Source organism: Zingiber officinale, chromosome 2A (assembly GCF_018446385.1).
Source record: "Zingiber officinale cultivar Zhangliang chromosome 2A, Zo_v1.1, whole genome shotgun sequence".
NCBI lineage: Eukaryota > Viridiplantae > Streptophyta > Magnoliopsida > Zingiberales > Zingiberaceae > Zingiber > Zingiber officinale.
In genome coordinates, this window is record NC_055988.1 from 11,114,196 (window position 1) to 11,121,163 (window position 6,968).

General features: G+C 41.5%; 1 long non-coding RNA gene across 1 annotated transcript; it reads left to right on the top strand.

Annotated features, from left to right (window-relative positions):
• The first annotated feature begins 718 nt into the window (after positions 1–718).
• Positions 719–1,888, top strand: LOC122044397. Its single transcript, XR_006129543.1, has 2 exons — positions 719–998; positions 1,065–1,888. It is a non-coding gene; the product is annotated as an uncharacterized LOC122044397 (long non-coding RNA).
• Positions 1,889–6,968: the final 5,080 nt, after the last annotated feature.

A 6,968-nucleotide genomic window follows, 5' to 3' on the forward strand; every position in this document is an offset into this window, starting at 1 on the left:
GGGACTTTGTCACCAAGTGTCTGATCAATCTTAACCCACTTCGACTTGGTCTTGTTCTAAGTATCTGGTCCTCCATTATTCACTTGGACTTCCAAACACTAGGTGTCCGGTCACCTTGGACCCACTTAGATTTCCATGTGTCTGGCTTCACTCACCAGGACATCCTCACTACCTAACTTCACTCACTAGGGCTTTCTTACTGTCTAGCTTCACTCACTAGGACATTCAAATTACTTAGCTTCACTCACCAAGACTTTTCCATCACTTAGCTTCACTCACTAGGATTTTCCTTCTGCCTGGCTTCACTCACCAGGACTTTCTAATTGCCTAACCTTCAATTAGGACTTCCCAAGTATGTATTCCATCAACCTTGACCTACTTGACTCTTCTTCACATTGAACTGGTTAATCTTGACCAATCTCTCCAAACGGATAATTGCTTCTACGACCAATCTCCATACATTGTCAACACAATCTTCATATATTGTCAAATATCAAAACTCACACATTACGACTCAAGCTTGAGCCAAATCAAACTTAGTCAATCTGGTTAATCTTGAAGGGAAATTGCACCAACAAGGAGCTCCTGAGTGAACATAGTTCGCCCATTGTATTTCAGGGTATTCCCAGCCTGTGGAAGTGGAATCTCCACAGGTTGCAGCGAGCACTGCAAGTAGTGAGGTTGGCCACTCGCTCTGTCAACCAGAGTCATGCTCTTTAACCAACTATCCTGAGTCAACTTGTTGACCAGAGCTCGACATCCCCAATTTAGCGTCCAGTTGACTCGAGATTTTCTCATCACCTGGGCATTCTGCTATATCCAATGAGCTTCTCCCTCAAAGTGATGGCCCGAGTCTGACTCGAGAAGAGGGCATTCCTTCTTCCATCTTGGTAAGATTACTTGACTCGGTGGCGAAGACTTGGATCTTTATGATCAAAAGAGTGAAGCGTCTAACCTTTGGGGGTTTAGTGAAGGCGCTTGCTATAGACTTGATAGAGGTAAGAATTTCAGTAAGCTTCATGTACATTTATTCGAATGTGACGGATTCAGATGTTCTATTGTAGGTGTGGGTGGTGTGTATGGAGATAGCCACTTGGATGCCAGAATTTCTTCAATCACATTGAGTCCTACAAACTTGATTAGGTGAGTTGGAGGCCAGCAAGTCTTGCCGAGTGGAGTGCTGGAGGAGGCGAGAGCAAACATGGAGAGTTTGAAAGTTGAAGCCTTGGCCCAAGAGGAACAAGTGTGCAGGGTGACTCCAGAGCTAGAAACAACGAAGCTGGAAGTCAACTCCAAGATAGATTCTTTGGAGAAACATGCATCCAATCTTCAAGTCTGCTTAAAGGCAGCCGAGTTGAGGCCCTCTTCTAAGAAAAAAATGATGGAAGAAAACACTCATCGAGCTAGAGGTGAAAAGTGCCGAATCTGAGACCCTCCGATCCAAGCTAGGAGGGAAAGAGGCTGAGCTGATAGCCAAGGACATGCTACTAGAAAACTAGAAGGCAGAGCTGGAGGCTCTCAAGGCCGAGTTGGAAGTCCGAAGAGCAAAGTTGGAGAATATAGGGTAGGAGAAGCAAAGTGCTGGGCTGCCAAGAGGACGAAGTACCTGTAGTCAGAGGAATTTTGCGACCTTCTCAGCACTCGCACCATCAAGATGTTCTCATATGGTGTGGAGGGAGTGATAAAACAACTATGAGGTGGGGCATCTAACCACTGAGCTCCCTGAAGACTTTGTGAGTTTGCTGAAAATCTATGCTAATATCTCAGATGATGTGTTCAAGGATTTTGCATAAACCCCTTTGTACTCTTGTGATTTTGCTCCACAAACTTGTAATGCACTAAGTGCGTCCTTTTGAATGAATGAAAGTTGGCTTTTGAAAAATTTACATATTTGATTCTAAAGAAACTCCAACTGAGGCAAATAAAAGAGATATGCCTAAATAGTCACCGAGAGCATATTGAGAGGATGATTAAGAGAGTCCAACTGAGGCATTAATACAGAGATGTTCACTATAGAGTTAATGATTAAGATATTTGACTTAGAAGTAATTTGAGCATGACCCATGACATGTTTGAGTTGGGAGTGATTGGACCCTGAAAAGGATAATTATTGATAAAGTTGGTCTGAGATCAGAAGATTAGAGATCGATTATGATAATGTCCGACTCGGGAGAGGTAGGACCTTGATAAGGGTGACTGTCGATGGAGTTGGTCCGAGACCAGAAGATTAGAGCTCGATCCCGACTATGTCTGAGTCGGGAGAGGTTGGACCCTAAAAAGGATAATTGTTGATATAAATTGTTGGTTTAAGACCAGGACATAGATTAGTGCTTGACCCCGATTGTATGCAAGTCAAGGGAGGTTGAGCCTAAAACAGAGATTTGCTAATGGAGATTTGTGGTATGTGACCAGGATATACTTTGTGCTCGACCATGACTATGTTCAAGTTGGGAGAGATTGGACTTGAAAACAGACTTTTGCCGATGGAGATCCGTGGTCCATGACCAAGATATACTTCGAGCTCGACCCTGACTATGACCAAGTCGAGGGATATTGGGCCAAAAATGGACTTTTACTGATGGAGATCCATGGTCCGTGACTAGGATATACTTATGAACTTTGAGCTTGACCATGACCATATCTGAGTGGGGGGAGATTGGGTTCGGAAATAGATTTTTGCCGATGGAGATCTGTGGTCCTTGGTTAGGATATACTTTGAGCTTGACCCCGATATGTCCGACCAGGGAGAGATTGGGTCTAGAAACGAACTTTTTTCGATAGAGATTCGTGGTCCGTGACTAGGATATACTTTGATCTCGACACTGACTATGTTCGAGTAGGGGGAGATAGAGCATGGAAATGAACATTTACCGATGTAGACCCATGGTCGGTGACTAGGATATACTTTGAGCTCCACCTTGGCTATGTTCAAGTCAGGGAGAATATAATAAGACTCGATCCCTCAACAACCAAGTGTCCACGTAGTTGGGGAGAGGATAACAAGCTTGATCCCTTGACTCCCAAGCATACGCAGAGTCGGGGAGAGGATATAATAAGACTCCCAAATGTTCGCGAAGTCTAGGAGAGAATATCAAGCTCGATCACTCAACTCTCAAGCGTCCACAAAGTTGGTGAGAGGATATATAAGATTCAATGCCTTGACTCTCAAGCATCCGTAGAGTCAGGGAGAAAATAGTAGATTTAATCCTGTGACTCCAAAGTATCTACGAAGTTGAGGAGAGAAGATAATAGATTCAATCATGTTGAGGAGAGAATAGCTCGATCCCTCGACTCTCACGCGTCCACCGAGTTGGGGAGAGAATAACAAGCTCTATCCCTCGACTCTTAAGCGCCCACGGAGTTAGGAAGAGGATATAATAAGACTCAATCCCTTGACTCACAAGCGTCTCCGGAGTCATGGAGAGGATATCATAAGACTCAATCCCTCGACTTCCAAACATCCAAGGACTTTAATAGAGGATATAATAAGACTCAATCCATTGACTCCCAAGCGTCCTTAGAGTCGGGGAGAGAATAGAAAACTCAATCCCTCGACTCCCAAGCATCCATAGAGTCAGAAAGAGAATATAATAAACTTGATCCTCTCGAGGAAGAGAATAGCTCTATCTCTTGACTCCCAAGTGTTCGCGGAGTCAGAGAGAGAATGGCAAGCTCGATCCTTCGACTCCCAAATGTCCACGGAGACTAGAGGAGGATATAATAAGACTTGATCCATTGACTCCTAAGAGTCCATGGAGTTGGGGAGAGAATAGCAAGTTCGATCACTCGACTCCCAAGCATCTACAGAGTTGGGGAGTGGATATAATAAGACTCGATCCCTTGACTCCTAAGCATCCTCGGAGTCAGGGAGAGAATAATAAGTTCAATCCCTCAACTCTCAAGCATCCATAGAGTTGGGAGAGGATATAATAAGACTTGATCTCTCGACTCCCAAGCATCCGGTAAGTTGGAGAGAAAATAATAGACTTGATCCCGCGACTCCCAAATATTGATGGGGTAGAGGAGAGGAGATAACATACTTGATCATGTTGAGGGAGAGAATAGCTTGATCTCTCAACTCCCAAGAATTTGCAAAGTCTGGGAGAGAATAGCAAGCTCGATCCCTTGACTCTCAAGCATCCGCGAAGTCAGAAAGAGAATATAATAAGACTCGATCCCTTGACTCCCAAGCGTTCGCGGAGTCATGGAGAGAATAGTAGGCTCGATCCCATGACTATCTGTAAGTATCCTATTATAGTTTTGATGTGATCAACCAAATAAAGTTAGGTCTTGTTGGTATTTAACCCTTGTGTCTAAGTGTACAAGAACTTAGGAGCACAGAAAGTCGAGCGAAAGACCCAGCTAGCGGGAAGGATGTCACGGGAGAGAGCCAACGGTCTCTGTGCGTCTGAGGTATGAGGTGCTGCGGAAGAGTACGAGAGTGGACAAGAAGGAGGTGCGCGGCGTTTCCGAGGGTCGGGAAGCCGGAGCGGAAGTTTGCTCAAAGGCCGGAAGTTGGGTTCGAGTGAGCCCTATTTCGGATGGCCGAGATCACCCAAATAGAGCGGAAGCCAGAGTGGAAGACCCCGACCCAAGCAAGGGGAGATGGAGCAGAAGACTCGGACCCAAGCAAGCAGAGCCAGAGCAGAATAACCCGGACTAAATAGTTAACATGATGTTAACTTGGGTCCAGGCGCTTGAACTTGGTCCGGGCACCCAGAGCAAGATTTTATCCAGAACGTGATGTGATGTATTTCGTTACGACAGGGATAAAAGTTTATCCCCTCCCATGCGCCTAGAACCCGTCCAGATGCCTCGACCAGGGCTATAAATATAACTCTGATCCCAGAAGCTAAAACACAACACTTGTAATTCATTTCTTTTCAATCTTGTTCTGTAACTGAGTGTTTTAATTGCTATAAAGAGGCTTCTCCTCTTGAAGGAGAGATTAGTGCACTTTCATCTTCCTTGGATTAACAACCTTCCCGATTATAACCAAGTAAATTCGTGCCTCTCTTATTTCTTGTTTATTATTTTTGTTTATGCAAGTGTTAAGTTTAATTAAGCTATAAAAGTTGGAGGAAGGTTCGTTTTTCTTTGCAGGGCTATTCATCCCCCCCCCCTCTAGACGACCACAAAGGGACCAACAAGTGGTATCAAAGTAAGTTCGTTTCAAGAAGACTGACCGTCGAACAAAGCACATGGGATGACCGTACCGAAAATCAATCCACCAAAGTTCAAGGGAGAATTTACAAGCTAGAAGAAAAAGATGGAGATATTTTTAAAACAGATTTTGAATTATTAATTATTATGAAATATGATTTTTTAGCTCCAAAAAATAAAGAAAATATCAATGGATGAAGAAGGAGCAAGCTAACTTCATGGCAAACAGTAAAGCAGAGTTTCATCTGCTGAGCGTCTTACCGCCACAAGAAGTTAACCAGATCGGAGCCTACAAGTCAGCTAAGGAGCTTTGGGAGAAATTCCTAGAACTACACGAAGGGACCTCAGAGGTAAAACTAGCGAGACGGGACCTGTTCCGGAATTAGATCAGCAACCTCCAATTAGAAGAAGGCAAAACCGTTGCACACCTCCACTCAAGAATCAAGAAGCTCATCATCAGACTCATGAATCTCGGAGAAAAGATAACCAATTGAGATTCGCTAAGGTACACACTTAACGCATTTCCTAGGACTCCGAAATGGTCGACCTTAGTAGATGCGTATTTCATCTCTAAGGGTTTAGAGGTAAGAACTTTAGAAGCATTTTTTTCAACTTTTGAAATTCATGAGTCAAGATGTGCAAGTCCAAAGAAGGAATCAAGGCAAAACATTGCCTTAAAAGCTAAAATGAATGAACCAGATTTTGAGACATCATTTGACGACGACGAATCAACGTTAATGGTAAGAAAATTTTAAAAAATATTTAAATCTAATAAATTTAATTAAGTGTAGGATACAAAAAGAAAAAGGAAAGTAAGATGCTACCACTACAATGAAGAGGGACATATCAAAGATAACTACCTAAAGTTGAAGAGCAAAGACAAGGATAAGGAAAAGAACAAGAAGCTAGCTCAGCACAAATATAATCTGAAGGCAACGTGGGATGACATGTCATCCGAATCAAAGATAGAAGCTCTCGCCAGACTTGCGCTAGTAGCAAGTCACTAAGAAGATGAAGACAAAGCAAGCTCGTCCGAAATGAGCATCGATGAAGGGGGAGCGACATCGGAAGAAAGCAGTATTTCAGGGGGAGGTTTAGATTGCGGGAGCGACAAGGTAAGTCAGGTACAGACTCTTCCTATTGATAAGTTATTTCAATTCATAAAAATATTATTGAAAAACTACTATAAGTCAGAAAAAAAAGAAAGAGATAAAATCAATCTTAATTGTCGATTAGAAGATTTCAATAAAATAAAAAATAAAAAAAAAGGAAATAGACAATTTAAAAAGGCATGCATGCTCAGCTTTTACTCCTAATTTTAGAAATTATTCAGAACTTAACTGGTATCTCAAATACCATAATGGCCAAATTAGGAAAATATCCCAGAAATACATTCCAAAAAATTTTTTGATTAACCTTGTAGGAAGGAACATATTTTGGATTCCAAAATCATACTTAGATTAATTATTTTGACTTTTATACAGAAAGTTAAATATTTAATTTCTTTAAAAGGCTTTGTCTAGAAAGTAGTTATTGCTCCAATATCTAAAAGACCTAGTGCCTCGCCATAGCTTAGAAGCCAATTATTGAAATAAGTATTTAATTGATTAACTAGTAAGCAATTAGTTGTTATAAAAATACTTTTTCAATTTTTTTTTATAAATTATTTAGAAGTTAATTTTTCTGAGAAAAATAAATTTATTTGTAAAAATATTAAATTTTTCTGAATGTTAATTTTTTTATGATAATTTTAACTTTATATTATCTGACTTATATATGTTAATTTTTTAATTTACTTTGATAAA